This window comes from Rhinolophus sinicus, linkage group LG05, assembly GCF_036562045.2.
Source record: "Rhinolophus sinicus isolate RSC01 linkage group LG05, ASM3656204v1, whole genome shotgun sequence".
Classification (NCBI taxonomy): domain Eukaryota; kingdom Metazoa; phylum Chordata; class Mammalia; order Chiroptera; family Rhinolophidae; genus Rhinolophus; species Rhinolophus sinicus.
In genome coordinates, this window is record NC_133755.1 from 108,889,227 (window position 1) to 108,912,854 (window position 23,628).

At 32.6% G+C, this 23,628-nt stretch overlaps 1 protein-coding gene across 1 annotated transcript in view; it reads left to right on the plus strand.

The window, feature by feature from the left end:
• COL19A1 (collagen type XIX alpha 1 chain) overlaps positions 1-23,628 on the plus strand; it is a 313,236-nt gene that overhangs the window by 89,068 nt on the left and 200,540 nt on the right. The gene's annotated exons all lie outside the window — the stretch shown is intronic.

Consider the following 23,628-nt stretch of genomic DNA (forward strand, 5'->3'; position numbering starts at 1 on the left):
GAATGAGCATCTACTATAAGACAAATTACATATGTTGTAAGCGACTGGATAATTACTTTTTTCTTACAGAACTGTGAGGGAGAAAAAAGGATAGCCATATAACAATCATATAATTAAGGATAATTCCATTAGGTGATGACTGTTTTTAAAAGTGAGTCTTTCTTCTTAAGAATCCCTTGAGTATTTTGCTTTAGAATAACAGTCATTGCAAGTCCATGTCTTTAAATAAATGCTTTATTTACACGTATTGCTGTTTTATTTAATGGGATTTTACCTGTAGGACTAAGTGAGAATAAGCGAGTAAAACAACTATATTCTTTATAAATAAAAGTCACCATATCACTAAAACCTTATGTGGTTATGTTGATTTTCTTATACATAGTTGGTATTGCTCAGTAATAAATTGATTCTCAGAGGCTCTGGGGTATAAAAAAAAACCAAACATTCAAAATATTTAACTTCAAATATCTCCCTTCTGATTTTTCATATCTATGAACTATTGCCTCCAAATAGTCAAGTTTGCCATCAGGTGAAATATTTATGGAGATTGAGATATCAGGAGGAAAGAAGGCATCAAATAGAAACAACAATAACTTGAATTGGAAGTACAACTCAAATGGTTTATAGTCAGATGTAAGATTCACATAATAACCCTTATGTTAAAAAATGTTCTGTTTTGATTATTATTTACTTTATATCAATTGTATTATTTTTTTCAGTGTTACATGCTATATAATCTGATTTTATCAACATGTATTTTTCCATAAGATAAATAATTGAGGTCATCCTTTTGTTTCTAGATTATAAACTTTTTGTTTCTAGATTAGTTACACAAGAAAAGTATGTGAAACACTCAATTTTGTGTGACACCAGCATGAGATTCTTGGACTGTTCACAACATAATTTGTTTTCTGAACAAAGTCAATCTAATTTGAATTTCAATTCTTTGTAGAAAACTGAGTATATAATTACTATATGACCTATCTCTCTTCTTTAATTACTTTATTATGGCCTTTAATTACCTTGATTGTTTTGAATGACAAAATTCAGTAGACTCAAAATAAAATAATTCAGGAAGTTTTTCAGAGTAGTCATTTCTACCAAAGGCACATGGCTATTAATCAAAAAAGAAAAATTATATCTACTGTCAAAGATAAAATACAATGTGACGATTTTCAGGTGTTAGGTCTATAATCCAGTATAAACCAAGTAGAGAAATCTGCTGCTTTTCCTTATGGCTTTTCCTTCAGGCCAGTTTAACTCTTAAGCCAGACTAGGTGGTTCCTCAATGTAGCAAACATGTGGAGCTTAGTCCAGAGAAGAACCAGGAAACCTGAACAAGTACAGAGGACCTCATTTGAAAGTATCAATACATTCCTCAGTTGGTAGCAACTTATAACCGGGCAGAAACTCATATAGTACCTGGGCAAACACAGTTCAGCCAAGTCAGTCCTCAAGTAAAAATTATTTGAAGTGATGGTTCATTCTCTCAAAAATTAGTTACTTATACTGTCAGGGTTCTCCCAGAAAACAGCTATTTTCAGGTTTATCATGGTCTGGTTTATCATTTAGACATGAAGGAAGGACCCCATCCCACTACCCCATTCCTGGCTGGCAGTTAGATGAGCATCACCCAAGGATCCTTCAACTCATAAGAGCATTGTTCACGAGGCAGGAAGAATAAGATCTATATTCTGGGTGAGAAATAGTCCCACAGCTGAGGTCTGTACTCTGGCTTCTCTGTTTTTATAGGAGTGATCTTAAAACATCCCTTCTTCGGGGGATTTTCCTTAGGTGACTTGATTATTATTGTAGGTATTGTGTGTGCGACCACTACTAGTGGACAAAATGGAGAGTCTACTCTTGGGATGACAGTTATTTCCGTACTGTCAGCCTTCCTAGCAGTGATGCAGTCAAATTCTTGTTAAGTGACCAAATGTAAATGCATGAACTAAGCTCTGAATATCACATTAGAAAAAGGCATTTAGCATGGGGTTCACAGAAGGGATCGTCCTTCCTGAACTTTGAGCCCAAGTGTATACTTTAGGTCTTTGTGAAAATAGGAATATTACTTGGTTATGTTTATAAAAAGAAGTGAAAAAAAAGCGGATGTAAATATCTGCTTTATAATAACATTTAATATTTTTAAGTAATTGCTTCAAATCATGCAATTTAATTTGTTTCAAAATTGTCATTCTTTTATGGTGTCATTCAAGCCCTGATTAACTTAAAGTTTGAAAACTATTTTCTTCAGTGTTAAATGTGATTCCGCTGAATTTTATTGTTAAATATCATTTGATCGTGAGAGAGAAACAAGTGGCAACTGCTTCCTCTCATGCCACACTTTTCTTGATGTTTTCCCTATATTTTCTAGCTAAAATGTCCATTTTAGTTCACTCGAGAGTGACATTTAAGTTAACATGGGCACATACAGCAGCAAATTCTTACAAGGATCTAAGATGTTTCTACTAGTGTGGAGCTTTTTCATTTGAAGAATTAAAATGCTCTGGTCTCTTGAAGTTCTCTGAAGTTTAGTGAAAAGGAAAAAGAACAATCAAATAAGCTTTTCTTCATGAACCATATGGCTCAGAGACGTGTGGACAATATCCGACATTTGACATTCTCTGTAGCTGAAACTGTCCATGGTTAAGTAGGTCTGGCTTATTCTTATTTAGACTTATGAGCATTATATACTTTGATTATCTTAATTACTGATCTTTTTTTTCCACTCTGAGTTAAACTAATAATAAACACAATCACAAAGCAAACAATGGTTCCTTCTTGAATTCATCACTTAAAACTTTGAAAAACTGATTGTTGTAAATTTCCCAGTGACTTGTGATTTTTATTGTCCTGATACCCGAGTGTTACCTGGGCCCTGATATGTAATATAAGATATTAATGTAAATCAGAAAATTATGTTAAGTATTTATTACTACGGTTTTACAACGGTTGCAAATATTTTTTCCTGACAGAATCCACTGGAATAACATCCCACTGATCCCTGTTCTTAGATGATTTATTTAACCAGTATAATTATAGGATTCTCTGTGAAATGTGAAATTCAAATGAATAAAATGATTAAATGTCTATTAAAATTTAGGGTAAAGTGAAAGTAAACTTTACTACAAAGTTATCTGGGGTTATTCATAATTAAGCCATAAGCCATACATCCAATCATTTGCATTTCTTCTATAAACAATCAATATAGGCAATTTTCAGATGATATAATTCAAATCTTCATATGCCAGCATAAAATAAAATATATTTAAATTTAGTGTTGATTTTGTAAATGGTGTGCAGCCTTTTGCCTTTTGTGGTTTTGTTTGCAGATGAGATAGGAGGGATGGAAAATGCTAAAATGTGTCCTTATCTATTTTACAGATGAATCATTCATTTTGATTTCTAGTCAAGTGATTGTTAAAGAGCAGCAACACTGATTCCATTTCCTGTTATTTTGTTGCTTTTTGTTTTCAGTGTTAAAAATGTATCAGAACCTGTGACTTATCATGTATAGTCCTGATACATATGTGCTAAGCTAATGAGCACAATGGGTAATTTATTCAGTAGTGTTTACTGCTTTATTTCTCAGAGATTGATTTAAATTTCATACTTAACTCAGAACATCCAAAGTTAGAAGTTAAGACTATTTTTATACTAGTACCACAAATAAATGATTTTACCTGCCAGTAAATAACTAAAATATTGACTTTTAGCATTAAATATAATGAGGTTGTAGTCAATCAGGCAATCAATTGCAATCATTTGCTACTAGAAACAATAATTATGGCTTCAAATAAATCAAGACCCTTTACACTAGAAAGCATTTTTACTTTACAGTCAATTTTTCATTCAGTTATAGTAATTGCATATAGAACTTGAATTGAGAATTTGAAAGGGTAACAGATATTTTGGCCATTTAAAATTTGTTAGAGAATGAGAAAAAACCCAAGAGAGTAAGTCTATTTAATGTACATAAACTATTCTTCAGAAAATGCTGGGGGCAGCATCTAGGTCATTCGGCAGGGAGCACACATTTCTAGTTTCTAAAATACCACTCCAAAACCAGCCTAGACATGACAGTAGTTCAGTTGTGGACTTGATGGTGACCTATCATAGAATAAATGGATTCCCATGTGAATCTGGACATTTTCCTTGCTTTCTTTACCTTAGTCTCCTTTTCTATGAAATAAAGATAATTCCTACCTCATAGAATTGTTATAGGAGTTAAATAAGTACTTCAAAAATAAAAGGTCCTTATAAATGTTAATCTCCTCAATAGCCAAAATATTAAAAATATTAAATATTGATATTTTGAGAGAAACAGATTTTATATAATTATATCTAATTTTTTAGTTGCTTAATACTACCTAATTTTCTTTCTACATAAGTAAACAAAAGACAAGAGTCTATATTAGTTAGCTACTGTCATATAATAAATCACCCCAAAATATAGTGGCAAACAATATTCACTTACCTACATCATGATTCTATGGATTAGCAATTCAGACTAGGTTTAGCTCAGTGATTCTCTGGTCTCAGCTGATCTTGTCCAGTTTGCTTATATATCTCTTCTCAACTGGCACATTGGATACATGAAGGAGTGAAAATGAGGTCACTTTTGTAATAAATTGAAGGCAAATGAGATAAATATTTTCTTATTTTAATATACGTTAAACTGTACTTCAGAGTAAAATGGTTGAATAGATTTAGCTATTAGCATATTTATTCTTCTTCTCCCATGATTTGCAGTATAATTCTTAAAATTATGTTTACATAGCGGGGTTAGGAGAATGTGTCAAAGTTGTTTTCATACTTGAAATGGTAGAGATGCTTTATGGGTAATAGGAAAACATTATAGAAAAAATGAAATTCTTAATTAGAATGGCAATAGAGAAGTATATCAAATAGTTAAACCAAGGAATGATTTTGTACTTTTATATAGTCTCATGTGCCTATTAATTTTAGGTAAAGTAAAACTGAGACTAGACCAACTGGAAAAGGCAGGTCAGAGTTGAAAAGTTATTTGTAGGAATTCACTATTACAACTTTCTTGACAAACATGCCTAGTATTTCAAACTAAAGCAAAGGATGTTAAATTCTGTTATTATACATACAGCACTTTACCATCATCGCTTTCAACATGTCGCCTTACTGTGAATTCTCTTTTGGTTCACCTTGTATAATTCTACCGACCATCAGCATGTTGTGCAACTGCTTCATTTACCCTAGTAACATGTAAAGCTTCCACAACTTTCAGGAAGGTCTTTCCTGTTCTGATTTGACAGCTGACTTGAAAAATGCAGAGAACAGATGGAGTAGAATAATAACTATGATTTCAAAAATCACAGAAATTCAACTGTGGCCAATGCCAATTGGTATGGGAGTTAACTATGCCAACTTTCAATTAGCCATGGTAGCAAGCAATTGGGAAGTGATGGTAATCCCACAGGCAAGCTAGAGGTTTAATGCTAGTCATTACTGATTATGAGTCATTTTCTTGATTCTTTATAGTGTTAGTGAATAATTCTAGATTACGTAACATACGTTTAACCCTCTATTGCTGCAACTTTTAATAGTGGTTATAGAAAAACTGAAATGTCAAAAAAAGGAGAGACACGAAAAAGAGGAGAATTACCATCAAGGACTGCAATATACCATGTGTATTAAATGGTCTTTTAACATATTCTTTTTTTTAATAACTGCATAGTATTTCACTATATGGATATATAATATTTTATTTGGCCATTCCATTGTTTGGAAATTAAGATTTTCCTATGTTTTGGGTTTCTTTTTTTAGTTTGTTTGTTTTAGCTAGTATATACAATATAGAATTAGCATACTTTTGCAAGTATCTTTAAACACATCTCCTTCTTCCTTTAAACTAGATTTCAAGAATTAGAATTATTGGGTTGATGAGTATGGAAATTTTTAAGATTCTTGACACATATATTCAAATTACTTTCTCTGAACTTTTTTTTTGTTTTTTTTTAAATCAGTTTACACAGTCACAGGTAGTAGTTTCATCCTTAATCTACCCTCACTAGCTTTAAGTATTATATTTTCTAAATGTCTACCAATTTATAAATATTACTTCTATTTAATCTTTTATTTCTTTATTTCTTACATTAAGCATTTACACACATGCATACCCCAGATAATAATCCTACATCATATATACAGCAAATATCATTCATATCTTCAGGTTTACCTTTAATGCTTGTTGTGTATTGATATATAGAAATTCTAAATTTCTTATTTGACTTGGATCTTTCTTTTCTGCTTTCCTTCATTACCTTTGTTCTGAATTCCTGTGCTCAAGAAATCAGTTTAATATTCACTCATATTTTCTTCTAGTTTTGTTTTTATACATTTTAATCCTTTCTTCAACCTAAAATTTATTTTGGTGACAATTGTAAGGTGAAGATGAAACTTGGCCTTTCCTGCAATATTGTGTCTGGTAACAATTTCCTTAAACATTCGTTCATAATGCTTTCTTATCATATACTGATTTTTATAGATGAAGATTATTTTAGGGGTATGCATTCTGTCTGTAGATTGCTATATTGCTGCCACATTATTTAAATTATTTTAGCTTTTATATATTTTAGCATCTACACTGGAAATGCAATTTCATTCCTGCTCTTTTTAAATGTTTACTTGCATATTTTTACTCATTTATTTTCCTACTTGCTAGATGTCTAAGTTTGGATAGTTACTCTAACTTTGATTTTCTCATCTTTGAACTGGGAATCATAATGACAGCTACTGGGTTTGTATAAAACTTACATAATACCATCATGCAAAGGCTCCTAAGCAGTGCCTGGCACATAGTAATATGCTGATTAAGTGCTAGCTTTTTTTTTTTGTCTTTCTTATGAATTTAGTTCCAAAATATAAATGTCATTGGTATTTTGGTAGGTTTTACGTTAAATATGAAGATTGATTTGGGATGTTGCAGAGTGTGGCTGAGACTCAAAGAGGTTGGAATCAGGAACTAAAAGGCCATTGAGAACCTAGACAGTTCTGCATTCTCTCTTTTCCTCTTTCTACATACGTGATCTCTCTTCTCTGTAAAACTGCTCTGCTCTCTTGCTTGTCTTACGATCTGACTCTGCTTCCTCATGGGTAAACTTAGTATTAAAGGACCACTCCAAAATTTGCATATCTTTGTAAGTCCAAGGCTAAAGGCTACTACACTGTTTCCCCGAAAATAAGACCTAGCTGGACAATCAGCTCTAATGCATCTTTTGCAGCAAAAATTAGTGTAAGACCTGGTCTTATTTTACTATAAATCTTTAAAATAATATAATATTTTATATTGGTCTTTACAATAATATAATATATTGGTCTTTAAAATAATATATTGGTCTTTAAAATAATATAATATATTATTTTATTATATATTATATAATATATTTATATATATTTATACATATATATAAATAATATAATATAGACCAATATATGATCTATATTGGTCTTTAAAAATAATATAATATAATATAATTACCAGATCTTATATTAATTTTTGCTCCAAAAGACACATTAGAGCTGATTGTCTGGCTAGGTCTTATTTTCGGGGAAACAGGGTAACAAACTGTGTTCACTGGGTCTTATGTCCCCATGCTGAATAGAGAGAATCTAATTGACTCGCCTCTGATCCGATCACTTGAGTTTCTAAAGCCCTACAACCAACTCAGCTGACTCATAAAGTACATAGGGTTTTTAGGTAACAATGCGGTATGGAAAGAAAATAATAGGCAGCCAAAGAACTGTGAATATTGCTCTTGATTTTTGCATCTTTATTAAGTATCTGGCCAGTATACTCAATTGCTTATTGGTTCTACTTATTGATTTTATAAATTCTATTAGTTTTCCAATTGAAAGCAATGGGATATATATGATAGTACCATAGGAAATACACATAATGCTTTTGGCTTCTTCATTCCAATTTTTAACATTTTCTTCATGCTTCATGTCGTGCTGTGGATTGGTGAAAGATGCAGGATAGAAAGGATGTCTGTAGGGTGACTACTTAGGAGACCTCAGCAATAGTCAAGCAAGAGATGATTGTAGCTTGCGACTTTGGCAGAGATGCAGAGAAGTGGAGAGATTTGAGATATAATTTGGAGATAGCATCAACTGATTTTGGTGATTTGGGGATGAGAGAGAGGTGGTGATAGAGATTATTGTCACATTTCTGGCCATTGCACATTGTAGGAGGAAGAAATTTGGATGGGGATTTATACCATGAATTTGAGAGATACGTAAGGCATCTAATCAGACCTCAGCCTGGAGTATATAAAAAAGTCTGAAGTACAGTTACAAGTGGGGAGTGGTCAGCATGTAGCAATGGGAGTGGGGAGACTGCATAAGGAGAGAGGTGGGAAGCAGAAGAAAGCCTGTGACTGTGAGTGGAGAAGCTTAAACATTCAGAAGTTGAGGAGAGGAAAAAGAGTGTGGAAACGATGCATCAGAGAAGTACAGGGAAAATCAGTAGAATGTGTTACCAAGTAGAAGAAAGTGTTTAGGTATGTGAGTGTTTGAATGTTCAAAATGTTACTTAGAAGTCAAATAAGATAATAGTATCAGTAGCTAATATTTAATTGAACATTTACTACACACAGCCGTTTTTCTTCCATGAGCTTAAATGAATTATCTCATTTAATCTTCCCAACAACCTGTGCTACTATTATCCTCATTCCAAAGATGAGGAAACAAATGTGGAAGGTGAAAAATTAAGAAGCAACACCAGGGATCTAACTCATTGCTTCCCTAAATGAGCACATAATTTGTCCCTATAGATCACTGGTGACTTTGGCATATGGATTACTGAAGAAGAAAACTTGAATACACCAGTACCCAAAGCAAGCATGAGGTCCTTGGAAAATATTCTTAATCAGGATAGGACCCAAAAGAAAAGTACAGACCAAGCTCAGTTGCAAATGTCTTACACTATCTAAGTTACTTATGTCATACTTACACCAAAAATATCATATTAAGGACTTCTAATTAAAATCAAGAAAGACCAAGAAGAAGGTGTCACCATTATTATTATTGAACAATATTGTGAAATTTCTATCCAACATCCATCAGTTTTATTTCCAAATTATAGTTTACACCTATCCGTTTCTCTCCATCTCCCCTAACACCATTAAGTCGTAATCATTTATTAGTCATCTCCTGAGCAATCTCCCTGTTTTCACTCTTGCTCTTCCATCATCCATTCTCTAAATCACAGAGAGATGTGGCTCCTGTGTTTAAAACAATTCATTGTCTCCTATTAAGTTAAAATCCTAAATCCCTAACATCTCCTACCAAGTTCTGTGTGGTGTGGCCTATACTTGCCTCTCTGAACTCACCTTTCTCCATATTCCCTTTTTCTCCATCTACTGCAGCCAGACCAACCTTTCCAGTTCTTTGAACTCACCAAGCTCTCTTCTGCCTCAGAACTGCCCATTGGTGCCCCCACTGCTTGGAATACTTTGCCCTTCATTTGGCTGACCTCTATCCATTTGTCACATCTTAAAAGTCATTTTTTTCAGAGGAGTCTTCCTTGATGCTCCAATCAAAATCAGTCTCTTTTGTTATAATTTCTCACTATACCTTTAACACGACACTTCACCTTTCTAGCACTTAACACAACTTATCATTACAAGTTTACTGACATGAGGTTTTTGTTTTTTTTCTGTTTCCTTCAGTTAGAATAGAAGCTGAATAAATGAAGGGACCATAAATGTCTGTTTATGTCTATATCTCCAACACCCAGCATAATGCCCAGCACATAGAAGAATTCAATTAATTGATCCAATACTAGAGGAGAATAGTGTAGACAACGTTAAGTTGTGTTTCTTTTCAGCCTCCTGAAGTATTTGATAATTATTATTTTGACTCATTTTATTCAGTATCAACCCTACTTTTTGAGATTCTCGCTATTGAATTTATGAGGTAGAGTTAGAGATCAAAATCAATTCTGTACATATGACCCTTGGAATTGTCTTTCAAAAAATGACAATATATAAAACATTAATATATTTAATAATATTCTAAAACTTGCAGAGAATAAAAGTTAATATATCTCTATTTTTCATTATTTCCGAAATGCATTGCCTTTGGCAGGCGCCATTTAGTTCTTTATTCAATAAAATAAAATAGTAAGTTAATATCAGATATTATGGTGTCTTTTTAATTTAGCAGTAGTGTTAAAGGTTGTCTATTGATTCTTGTATCATAATTTTTAGTTGCAATTACAGTGGAATTTTGGAACTCTTGACCATAGTGACCTTAGGTTGGTTTTGTTAAGGAAATTGATTCAGTAACTATTTTATGTAGTGTAAGGACAAAGAAATGTGGAAATTTGGAGGCATACAATGAGGGATAAGTGGAAAAGGCATGATCCTCATTTATATAATGAGTAAGACAACTTGACTTTTGATAGCTTCTCATTAGTCAGTGCTGAGTATTCTAAAAGGGTGGTTTACAATTTGTCTCAGTTTTGCTTTTATTTTGATCTTTATTTTAATTATCCTGTTACTTCACTCCAGGCGCTGGCATTGGCTCAGGTTCCCACTTTTATATTTTGGACTCCCTTTGTCCTTATTCAGTGTCTGCACCAGAGGCTCAACGTTCTCCATGCTCCCTCGAGCTCCCCTTTCCTCAGCTTTTCCTTCATCTTCCCACCCCCACTGCTTTCTTTTCCATCTGCTTTGCTTTCACCCCATCTAAGCCTGATTCCCTTCTCAAGTTACTTTCTTTCAATTTTTATTTCAGGCAACTCTAAGAAAGGAAGATACATTTTCATATAAATGTATGAATTCATGAATGAGGGACTCTATTTTTTTTTGTACTCAAAAACAAGGAAAAGATCTATTATGCAATTCCTCCCTCACACCTGAGCATTCCTGAATGAGACTGCATTTTAAATTCAAAGTAAGGTAAAGGTAACCCTACATGTGGTAACAGAGATTATAGTGTATGACAAATATGTTTTTTTTAATTAAATGAAATAGATTTGAAAATTAATCTAGCAATTGCTTCTGCCTAACATAATCATCAAATATTCACCATTGCTAACTGTTTCCCAAAATCTCAGTTAAAAATATATTTTATTAACTGAATCTCTTTGTTGGAGGTACATTCCATATGGTAGGAAAACAATTAATTCAATGTCACCAAATATTAGATGACAGGTGCATTTTTATTTAGAAGCCACTGGCATGTGAACTTCTTTCACATTCAATGTAGAAGCAGTTCACTGTACAGTAATTGCTGAACAAGTGTGTCCCACCAGACTTAAATAGCAGAATTCCACTGCACAGAAAGCAGAGGTGTTAGCGCAGCTGCTGTGCTAAGTGGATGTTGTGCAACGACTGTGCGACAAGTTATTGTCTGGGTTTATGATCAGCTATTGTTTCATAGTCTAATATCTTACAGAAATTATCGTTGGTTCTTCTTTTTCCTTGCTAATTTTCACAATCTCCTTTAAGCCACACAAGTAATTCCCCATCGATGATTTGTTCTAATAGCAATCGAGGATGAGATAAGATATAGAAAGCAATTCATATTTGCTTAGTCTTTTCTACATTTTTCCTTTTTGTTCTTCATGTTCTGCTGATAATCATGCCATGAGATCAAAACTCAAGACAAAATGGTAAAACATTAATGCTTTGGATAAACACTTGGTAGAATGTTATTTTAAGTACCTGCACTTGTCCTGCCTGGGGAGGAAGGAGGGGGGCAATGCAAACGGCTTCACCCACTGGCTGTGTTCCAGGGGCTCACAGATAGTGATCCTTCCCCCACCCCACCCCCCCTTAAGGTTTGCTGGTGCACACAGATGATTCACAGAGTTGAAGTCTTGGTAAAAATCACAGAGCTGAGTCACACAATAGCACCCAGCGGACTCAGGTCAAATCAAGGGTTTTTCTTTCGGGAGGAGGGAGTTTAGGAGGTCATCTACTTTAACTCTCTTCTGTTATTCAGATTTTGGCAGATGGTCATCCGGGTGCTGCACATTAATGCTAATCACTGAGAATTCTAAGTTCTTTATTTTAAACCAAAATCTATTCCCTGTTACTCTAACCAATTTATCTTGGTTCTAACCCTTTGAAAGACTGCATTCTCAGATTATTCCTTTTTTCCCAGTGACTGACAACCTTTTGTAGAGTTGAAGATAGCTAACGTGTTTCTCTAAACCATGTTAGTATTTCATGTGTTTCCCTTGTGCTTCATGGATCCTGATTTATAGGATCATCAGACACCTCGCAGGCTTAATCTTGGGATGTTATAGCTCATCAGCATCTGGTTAGTGTGATGTTCACAAGTGATAGAGTTCTTCTCGTGTGTTTTAAAAGAGCAGGGAATAATACAGGTGCTGTAATAGAATAAAGGAACTTCGATTGAGTAGAACTGAATCTTAATTCTGGCTCCAACTCCAGCTGACTACAAGGTTTCATCTGTAAAAGGAGAGGGCAAAGCTAGATTACCTTTAGAATCACAAATGTTTAGAGCTAGGGTGGATCTCAAAATATAAGGGTCTGTACTACTGTCAGGCAGTGGTTTTCTTGAATTAAAATGTAGGCATTTACATTTATATGTGCTACTTTTATTTTGGGTTTAGCCTAGTGTTCCTACTGGTCAGCTTTTAACTCTTTATTTCGACATCTATTACAATATTCACCTTTCTCAGCTTTATAACAGTCATGAATTTTGTATACATAAATTCTGGGTCTTTAAGTAACTGATATAAATATTGAACAAGACAAGGCCTAGAGCACAGCTCTGTGGCACATCCTTGAGTACTCTTTCTAGGTGACAGCTAAACAGGCATGAAATTAAAATGAGTATCTTGAACCACTTACTTACCTCACTATAATTTAACCCACATTCATCCAGCACATCTCAAGAAAATTTGTTTAATGTCTTACTGAATTAAATAAACCAATCTCATTACATCTGCATAATTTTTGTTTTTTGACATGATATACACTCTTGATAACCATATTATTTATTAATAGCTTAAAACCAGTTTGTTTAATAATTCTCGAATTTTATCAGGGATCAATACCCAGCTTACTCATTACTCATCTATAGTCTTTAAATGAGGAAACACTATTGGATCTTGGCTTTTCTTTCTCCTAGATCTCAGAAATTCATGTCAGTGACCAATTTCCTCTTAGGATCTGTCCTTAATTTAATTAAAGTATCTGCTCTTAGTATCTGTCCTTAATTTATCCTTTCCTACCTTACCGTCTTTCTTGGTCTCAAGAGTGGTTAGCTAGAATCAGTGAATTAAAAGGCCTTTGCTTTATTTTCAGAGCAGTTTGATGCCAACCACAAATCAATATGATATTGAAATTGCCTTCAAAATACATGCCTGGTTTTAGAACACATTTGTTCAATCATCCATTTATTTGATCATTTACTACCTACTCTATACCAGATACTATGTTCAGCACTGGGGTAACAGAGATGAATGAGACAAAACACAGTACGTATGAAGTGTTTGATGGTTGGTAAAGAATGCTTTGGGAAGGAAGAGGAGGGAGTGGGTAACTCTGCCTGGCAGGCGGAAACAATTTGGGTAAGGATTCATTAGTGAATCTTGCAGCATAGGTAGGAGTTCTCCAGAACAAGGAAGAGGCAAATGGAATAATTCATTCAAAGGCATACAGTGGGACAACGTATGAGATGTACAGGAAGCCAGATGGGGTGTATTGTATAACAAAATGAAAAGCAGTGACTAGCAGAGGAAAAAAAGAAAAGAACTTAAAAAAAAAAAAACTTACTGAAGCTCAGCTATGGGTAGAGCTCCCAACCAGGAGAATTGCCAAAAAATAACATCAAGAGGTTCCCTCAGAGTTCAGTTGATGGCATGTTTAGCTCACTCTCCCCTAGTAGGGGCACCACCTGACCCGCAAGCAAGCAATCATTATGGTAGGGAACTTTGATACCTCTAGAAGAATCTTCCCACTAGAAGACCCATGTGAAGTCTCCAGACAAAAGATTAGAGAGGCTAATGTCCCTTTAAAAGACTCATGCTGGCTTAAACGAGACTTTAGTTAAGCTTTTTGCTTGACATTTCCCAGGAATTTCTGAATCTCTCAATTTCCTTTATTCTTGCCATTTATAGAAACTGAAAATTTTAGTCTAAGAGAGTAAATGGATTTGGCTTCTAGTTTAGGTTTATTCTGCTAGTCCTGAGGCAAATTAATCTAAATTATTTTATCCTTTCTTTGATTAAAGAAAGAAAAGAAAGAGCATGAAATATAGCCTAAGATTTAGAATTTGATCATAAAATATAAGTGGTAAATTATTGGCTTTACCTGCTGATAAATAGTCATATTTACAAAAGCCCACATTTTACTGACATAAATTCCAATAATTAACTAGCCAGGTGTCCAGTCTATTCTTGTGATCTCCCTCCTCAAACTGTCACAACAATTCTCAGGGATTCTATGTGTTATTTCTGATTAGTATGTGAGTTAACATAAGGTCTTGCTGCTGTCATTTCCTCTTTTGGTTCTTGAGAAGAAGAGTAAGAAATTTCAAGTATAATTTGAGTTGGCATCTGCAGTTGTTACTTTAGCTCCATTCATTTAGGTTACATAGAAAGAGACAGAGATAGAGAGACAGAGATAATTAATTTATCCAATAGATTAAAAAAAATTAAGTTCAGAAAGCAGCCACTTTGCAAGACAGTTTCTGTGATATAAACAATAATTAAAAATAAATAAATAAATGAAGAAAAACATTCCTAAATATAACACTTGAATTAAAGAGTAAAATGCAAAGAGAAATTCATAGGAATCAATGAACAAGAAAATACTGTAATCAAAATATATGGAACATAAAAAAGCTGCACTCTCTATATCCATCCATGTTGTCACAAATGGTGGGATTTCATTTTTTTTATTGCTAATATTCCATTGTATATATAGTATATATGATGGATATCTACGTTGCTTTTATATCTTGGCTGTTATAAATAATGCCACATAAATGTTGAATCACTATGTTGTATACCTGAACAACTAATAATACAATCTTGTATGCCAACTATACTTTAATAAAAATGTTTATAGAAAGCTATACTGAGGGTGAAAATTATAGTGCAAAACTTGTTTATTACAGTTGAGGAAATATAAAAATAGAGAAAACACATTTTTATTTCATACAATTATAAAAAGAGGAACAAATATACCAAAATAAAATAGTAGAACAGAATTAATAAATGTAATCACTAAAGGTGATGAAACAATTTTTAAAAATTATGAAAAGGATAAACAAGTCCAAAAGTTTGTTTAATAAAATGACCTATAAAATAAAGCAATAAAATTCAGTTAAAGAAACAGAAAATAGAAATGAGACAAATTAGAAATAATAAGGAAATTTATAAATGTAAATTTGACTAGAGATAGTGTATGAACTAAAAGAATTGTGAGAGACTACCATATGTACTTCTAAAAAAATTTGATAACCTAGAAGTAGATTTCCTCAAAAAAAGTAAAAAATTGATCAAGAAGAGTTGGAAAATATGACTACAATAATGTGGAAGAGATTAGATGATTCAAGATATACTATCATTGAATAAAGGATCAGGGCTAATTGGAATTTTTAGCAAGTTTTATCTAGCCAATTTTATTTAAACTATTCTAGACCAGAGAAAAGATGCACAGCTTCAAAGAAGTAAGCATAATTTTAGTATCAAATCTAATAAGAAATTAAATGAAAATTATAACAAAATTTTATTTATGAATATAGATATACATTAACAATATATAAAATATTAGAAAATAGAATGCAGTAATTCAGCAAAATAATGATCAAATAATTATACTAGGAAGTCAAGGGTGATTTAAGTTAAGGAATTATATCAACGTAATACATTACATCAACCAATTGAAGTATAAAATTATATGATTATATAGATAGATACTGAAGCTTTTGTTAATATGCAATCATCATTCATAATCAAATCTCCAAAACAGAAATTGATAAAATGTTCTTACGAAGGTCCAAGTGCAAATATTCTTTAAAAAGGGGGTGGGGGGACTAGATTAGAAATTAAACAAACAAAGTTAAGACCCAAGGAGGTAAAATTGCCATCACCAGTGCTTCACAAGAAAATAAATAACTTACATGCATTGAAAAAAGAGATAAACCTATCTCTTTTTACTTAAATCTGATTGTATAGATAGGAAACCTAAGAGAATTTGGTAGGAAAATTTTTTTAATTGATAAGAAAATTTAGGTAATTGGTTAGACACCAGAGATATATTGAAAAAAAAAGTAGATTTTTTAATACATAAACGTCTAGAAATTTAAATAGAAATATCCTATGAAAAGTAGTAAAAACAACAAGAATTTTGAGAAAATTTGAATAAGTAAGGAACATGATATCTACAATCAAAAGCTATGTAACAAGATCTTAATGAATATAGATACCATTTTTTAAAGTTACAGTATTAAAAAGTTCATTAATTCAAAATTAATATGTAAATTTAATGCAATAAAAATAGGAATTCTGACATTTTAAAATTTATTTTGAGGTTAGATAAAATTACTTAAAGTTTATATGGATAAATAAGTACCTGAAAATAGTTGAAAATTTTTTCAGAAAGAACAATAGTAAGGTTGGACATTCTATAAAGTCACCATAAGAACATAATATTGTTCATGTAGTATAAAAATAGGTAGAACAAAATTGAAAATCTAGATATTGATAAAAGTATTTATGAGAATTTAATTTAATAATTTTTGTATTTCAATTCAATGAGAAAGGATGGATTATTCCATAGATGTGCAGGCTCTACTGACTCTATCCATGTTAAAAATTTGTTATATTCTATATAAAAATAAATTCAAGATGGATGAAGGATTTATGTAAAAATCAAGACAAAACAACATATATTTAGCATGTGCAACCTAGAGACAAGGATATTTCTAATCAAGATTTTAAATGCAGGGACTATAGTGTAAAAAACAGATGTGTTAGACATATGAAAATTAAACATTTTAATGGTAAAGAACCATAATAAAATTGAATTACAAAATGATAGTTCTGGTGAAATTGCAATATAATTAACAGGCAACCAGTTAACATTTGTACTTTTCAGAGAGTTTTTATAAAATTGATGAGAAAAGATAAACAATTTAACTTTTTAAAGTGAATAAAATGTATGAAAAGGTAGTTTACTATGGAGCAAACCCAAAATATTAACAAACGTATAAAAGAACTCAGACGGACTGGTAGTCAGTGATATGTAATTTAAAGCAATTGTGAGCTATGACTTTACATGTATCACCCTGGCACCTGTTGTTGGATGTGATTTAAGGATAAAGGCATTCCCATACATTGCTGGTGGTATGCAGAGAGCTACAGCCTTTTTGGGAAAGCAATTTTGCAATATCTATTTAAAAAAATTTTAATGCATAATCCCTTTCTTTACCTAGCAAACTCCTTCTTGGGACTCTGATCTATATAAAGTATATCACATACATATAATGGTGTTTATTGCAGCATGATTTGTAATGGCAGAAAACTGAACATAGTGAATAGTCATTAACAGCAAAACACTTGAATTATGATACATCTATACTGTAGAATATTATGGAACTCTTTAAGAGAACAAATTAGGACTGTATCGAGTAATCTAAATAGATTTATAGAAGGTAATGTTGAGGGAGAAAAATTAAAATGCAGAAAACTGCATATAATATGCAAATTTTTAAAAGTAAATAAAGGATAAAATCCATAGTGTGTATGTGTGTGTCCAGTTATGATTATGTGAGTTTGGAGAAAAAATTTGGAAGGACACGTACAAGTTAATACCAAAGATCTGGCATCCAGAGAAGCAATTAAAAAAATAAAGTGAGGAAAGAAGACTATGTTTTATTGTTAATCATCATAACTTATATATATTCTTTATATCTAAAAAATTTTATATCTATGAAATACTTTACATTTATAAATTTTATATTGATTTAATATTATGAATGGTTTTACATTTATAGATTTTGAATTCATAAAATATATGTATAAATACATTAAAGTATATTATGTTACACACATTTACAGATTATATACATTACATATATTATTGAGTATGTATCAAATATTTCATCACAACCGTTTTAAAATCTGTACTAAAATATGTTTTAAGTAACCACATTTAGGAATTTATGTAAAATTATGTGTGTGTGTTTTAAGAAAGTTTTTCATTTTAAAAAACAAGTACAAGAAAAATAGATTAAACATAGAAAACCAACTAACTAGCTGCTCCAATCGTACATAAATGAAACTGAACTAGGATCATGACAATGAAAATGACAGTATCAGACAGAAACAGGAGCGATTGAACAAGAGTAAAAATGAAAATATACAAAGAAAGGAGAGAGGAGGGATGGGGGAAAGATTCTCTATCCTGTTCCATTGGTTTATTTGTCTACACTTGTACCAAATTTTTGCTGCTAGAATATTAAAATACATTTCATCTATTGACCTTGTATCCCCCAACCATGCTCAATTAACTAATTGATTCAAATATCCATGCCATATATGAATAAACAGTTCCACTTCTTCCATTCTAGTTCTTACTAGTCCTTGGATGTCTTTTTCTTGCCATACTGCGCTGCCTAGGACTTACAATACAAGTGGACAAATGGACATCCTTGTCTTCTTTCTAAATTCAGGGGACAGAATTCATCACTAAATATGTTGTAGGTTTTTGTAGAGATACTCAGTGAGAATAAGGATATTAAGAATATAGTTTTCTGAATTTTCCCCTGAATACCTATTCAGATAATGAATTTTTAAAATGCTTTTTCTGCAAATGGTGAGATGATATGATTTTTCTTCTTCTCTGGTGAATTTTCTTGATTGATTTTTAAATGCTAAACTAGACATGGATTCCTTTAATAAAAATCATTTATTCACGATGTATTATCTCTTTTTTTATATTACTAGATTCAATTTGCTAATATCTTTTTAAGGAGTTTTGCATCTATGTTTATGAAAAACTTGAGAGATTCCTTTCTTATAATTTGCTTGTCAGATTTTTGTATCACAGTTATGGCTGGGCTCATAAAATGAAAATTGTGACGTCTTTTTCTGTTCTCCAGAGGAATATGTGTAATATTTATATTAATTATTCCGTAAATGGTTTTAAGAACTCACCAGAAAAGCCAGTAGGTTCTGGAGGTGTTTTTGTGAAAGATTTCAAATTATGTGTTTAATTAGTTAGTTTGTTTAATTGCTTTGGTTTTTGTTTCTCCTCCAAATTTGGAAAATTGTTATTCCCATGGTTAAATTCATAAAATAAACAAAGCTCTCTATTTCTCCACTAAGTATCTGTTGATTTCCTTCTCTGGAATGGCAGAATTAATATATTTCTACTTCTTCCATCAGTACTATTGTCTGACTTCAATGAATTATATTATTTTTATTAGTTTTTACCTTAACATTATTGATATGATAATCTGTTACTTAATTTATTGGTTTTAAAGGTGATCTTTTAATGCCTCATCACAAAAGATAAAGGAATTATTATACCCATATTGCCACTCTTTTTCTCTCTTCTACTTCCATTTTTGTTAGATATATAATTTCAGCATTCTCAGTACTATAACATTTACATTTGTTCTAGCCACAATACCTATTATTAGTTTTTAAACTAATACCTATTATTAGTTTTAGTCTTATATCTAAATGGAATTTGTGTTCATTGTCAATCCTTTGCTCACAGTTTCTGTATTATTCTCTTGTTTGACTGATGCTTACCTTTTAGTTTCCTTCTCAAAAAGTTTAAGAAAATATATATGTAGAATATGCAGACAGCCCCCTAAATTTTCTTTTCCTTTATACTTTAATGACAATTTAGCTGCATTTATAGTTCTTAGGACAGTCTTTGTTTCCTTGGGAACATTTTAGCCATTGGCCTACTATCATTGAGTATTGAATGTTTCTGTGGAGTCACTGAAAACAGCCTAAAACCTTTTTCATAGGAGACTGATAATTTTCTTCACTTTAAAGGTGAAATTAATGTAAATAAAATAATCAAATGTGTTATGCATATTATGAATTTTACTGGAGTTAATTTAAGGTCTTCATTTAAGAGCTGGTAGCACTTGAGGGATTTTTTGTTGTTGTTTTTTTAAAGTTCATTTGGGTAAAAATACAAGTCTCACTACTTGTAGTTGGGGTCAAAATTTAAAGTATAGCACAAAACATGTCTTTTAGGGGAGAAATCATTTCCTTAGACATTAAAAGACATGAAAATGATTGCTCACTATTGAAATTTTGATAGTATGAAATTGGAAGTATTTAACCCCAGTTTTGTTGTGTGGGATGGTTTTTGAATCTTTAATTTAATGATTCCGCCTGTATAAGTTAGCCAGGTTCTGACTTTACTGTGGAAGAGATTCTAAGTGAATCAATGAAGAGTGACTAATGCCAAACACAGAGATCCATGGTCCAATGTTCAGTTCAGCACCATTAAAAAAAAGAGAGAAAGATTGAGAGAAGACTCAGAGACTCGTTTAGGTCTATTGCAGAGACAGCTTAATCAGAAAAACTCGGACCATTTCAAAATGATTATAGAAAGTACAAAGTAGAGGCATGGATCCTGGAACCTGAGTTCCCTTCACCATTCCTGAACATCTTCAAAAGTTCCTTAAACATTTATTTCTTTGTCCACAAAATTGTAAAAATGCCCCTTATTTCAAAAACTTCACTCAAAAAACTCTCTCATGGGAGTCTTTGAAAGTTTAGGCCATTTAAAAATGCATATTATTAATTTTACTGTTTAGTCATTAGGTTCAGTAGTGTGTATAATATATATCAAGGGACATCTTAAAAGGCATATTATCATAAAATGCATATTTAAGGGCTTTCTACCTACATAAATTTAATTTAATAGATTATAACAACTCCAAAGGGCCCATTAGGGTCTTTAGAAAACATAGTTCAGGGCTCTGTTAAAACACATATTCTCTTTATGTTATAGTCTACTTAGAGAGTTTGCTCTAGCAACCTAGGGCTTGAATATGTTTGCCTCAATTAGTTAAGAAAATTAAAAATAGAGAAGTAATTTTATTTTCAGTAAGACAGTATACTAAGGCATGGAGAAAGCAAATTTTACAATTAATTATATTGTTTTTAGTTTCAAATAACATACACAGAACAGTGTCAATTAAAAATAATAGCTCTTAGTACACGTATTTAATGACTTGATTGCTATGCATTTCAAAATCCTCCTTTTGTGTGTTAGAAAGTGAGTGTATGTGTGTTTCAGTTTAAGCTAAGGTTATTAATTATTATTTACCAATGGTATACTTTAATGAAAAACAGAGTATCAGTTATGCCCAGTGTTTTCCGTAATGTGGTCTGCAGACCCCCTACATCAGAATCTCCGGTGTGCTTAAAATGCCTGTTCCTCTTGAGTCCCTGCATCATAATAAACAGGAGTCTAGGCATGTGCCTTGGAATTTTTGCATTGTAATGAACTTCCTTAGAGATTCTTGCACAACAACTGAAATGTCAAAGAAGTGGTTATTTTAATCTACAAACCCAACTACATACTGTAGTCAACATCTGGAGCCCTATCTAAACTGCACTCTGCTGCCTGGGTGTACACTGTGACTACACAGTGTATGCTATGACTCCTTACACATTCTTCAAGGAATACTTATTTTGAAACCAGTCCTGATCTTTACTGCTCACTGAACTTTATGGCTCTAACGCTGAGCCACCCAACTCCAACTTTGGAGTAACAGTTGGAAAATGGGTAGAGATTTGAACACAGTTGTCCATTAGAAATCCTCTTCTAGGACTTGGGTATTTTAAAAAATCATTTTGGTGGTTCAAAATCGAAAGACACTCTGCCAGAGGTGTCCACTCAAGGCCTGTGGACTTTCAGTAATTATAATTGACTCATCTACAACACACCACTAGCTACACCAACACAAGCCACCACCCCCCAAACTGTGTCATATTATTTCACTCTATAGTCTTCCTCAAAAATGGAATTATCAAAAATTGAATTCTATTTTTAACTAATAACCCTATCTCTAAATTTGTTTTCTCCTCACTTTAGAAGTACAAACAATAGCACTTTGACCCAGTGAAAATTGCACTTATCTGTGGCCCACATACAAGGAAGGATACATTGAAGGAAAAGTCTTTTGCTACTGAAAAGCATCAACTGTGATAGTTGAAATAAATTTAGAATAAATCTCACTCTACTGGCTTAAAGTCCTTAAAAGGATTGTCTGGTTATTGGTTCCACAAAGAATGAACCAACCGGTTGTAATACATGAAATCATCTATGTGCTTATGAGCTTGTGAAGTTTTCTAAAAGTTAGAGACATAAGCACTGCCATTTGCATCATAGCTCTTCCATTCACTGACTTGGAAGATTTGGATCTAACAAAAGGCCTCCCAGCTGTGTTTAACTGTCAGGGCGGGGAATGAGGGGGTGGGAGGGGTTGGTTCTTGATTGTTGGTAAGGATTCCCAGCTGTGCTTACTTAGGAGCTCTCTAATATTCTTCCTTCTCCTGTAGAGAACCCCTACTGAATAGAGTTGTTAACATCGTAAAAGTGCCCTATAAAATCCAGTCAAATAGTGGGCTTTCTCAGCCCAAGGTTGCAGTAAATGGAAAATGTGAAAAGTTCGAAATTAAGTGTGAACATCAAGTTTTAACATGGGAGGAATAAACTGAGTAAGTAAAAAAGATAATTATTTAGATCCTTAAAGCTTTAAACTAAATATTCTGATATATGGGTTCTGGAAAAGTCTCCGAAATTGTTTACTATTGGCCTTACTGTAAGAAGATCTTTATTTTAGTTTTTAAAGAAATTTTAAAACTTACATTAGAAATTATTTAAATGTGCAAGATGTTCAGCATTGTTACAGCTTTCTCTTCCCATTCCTATTGTTTCATCCTCAATTGACTCCAGTCTTATTCCTCAGTGGTTTATTATGCTAGAAACAGGGAAAGTCTTACACATCATTTCCTGTCCTCATATTGGCTGGACTTGACTAACAATTGAATAGTGCATCAGGACATTATCACTGTTTGAGTAATGTAGTCCAGAAGATAACGATAGCTGCATATCTGAATGATCTGAAAAGGGTCTTTAGTCCTCCACTACAAGCTAACCTTTCAGATGTGGCCCTTCCCCGTAGTTGATTCCCAGATGAGACAGTAAGAAAACAAACCATCCTCACTACCAATAAATAAAGGCTGTACCGGAATCATTTGGGAGATCAAAACACTGCTTATGAAAAGATTCCTAGCACCTCTTGTATCTCTTTATGAATCAGACAAGAGAGTTTATTGAATTTTGTGCTAGATGCTCTGGAGGAAGGAAAACATAATAGAAAACAACATCCATGTATTAAGAGACTCATAATACTGTTGGAGATTCAAACCAACCTACCTTCCCTTTTTCTCTCAGCAGTCTCAACTTGTTTTAGCAGTTCAACCATACCTCTTTGAGGATGCATCCCAAATATATATCCCACACTTGAGTTCTCTCCTGCTTTGGGTCCACTTTACCTCATTACCTACTAGACCTATCTTCCTGGATGTCTTGTTTATTCCTTTAGTGTAGTATGTTCAAA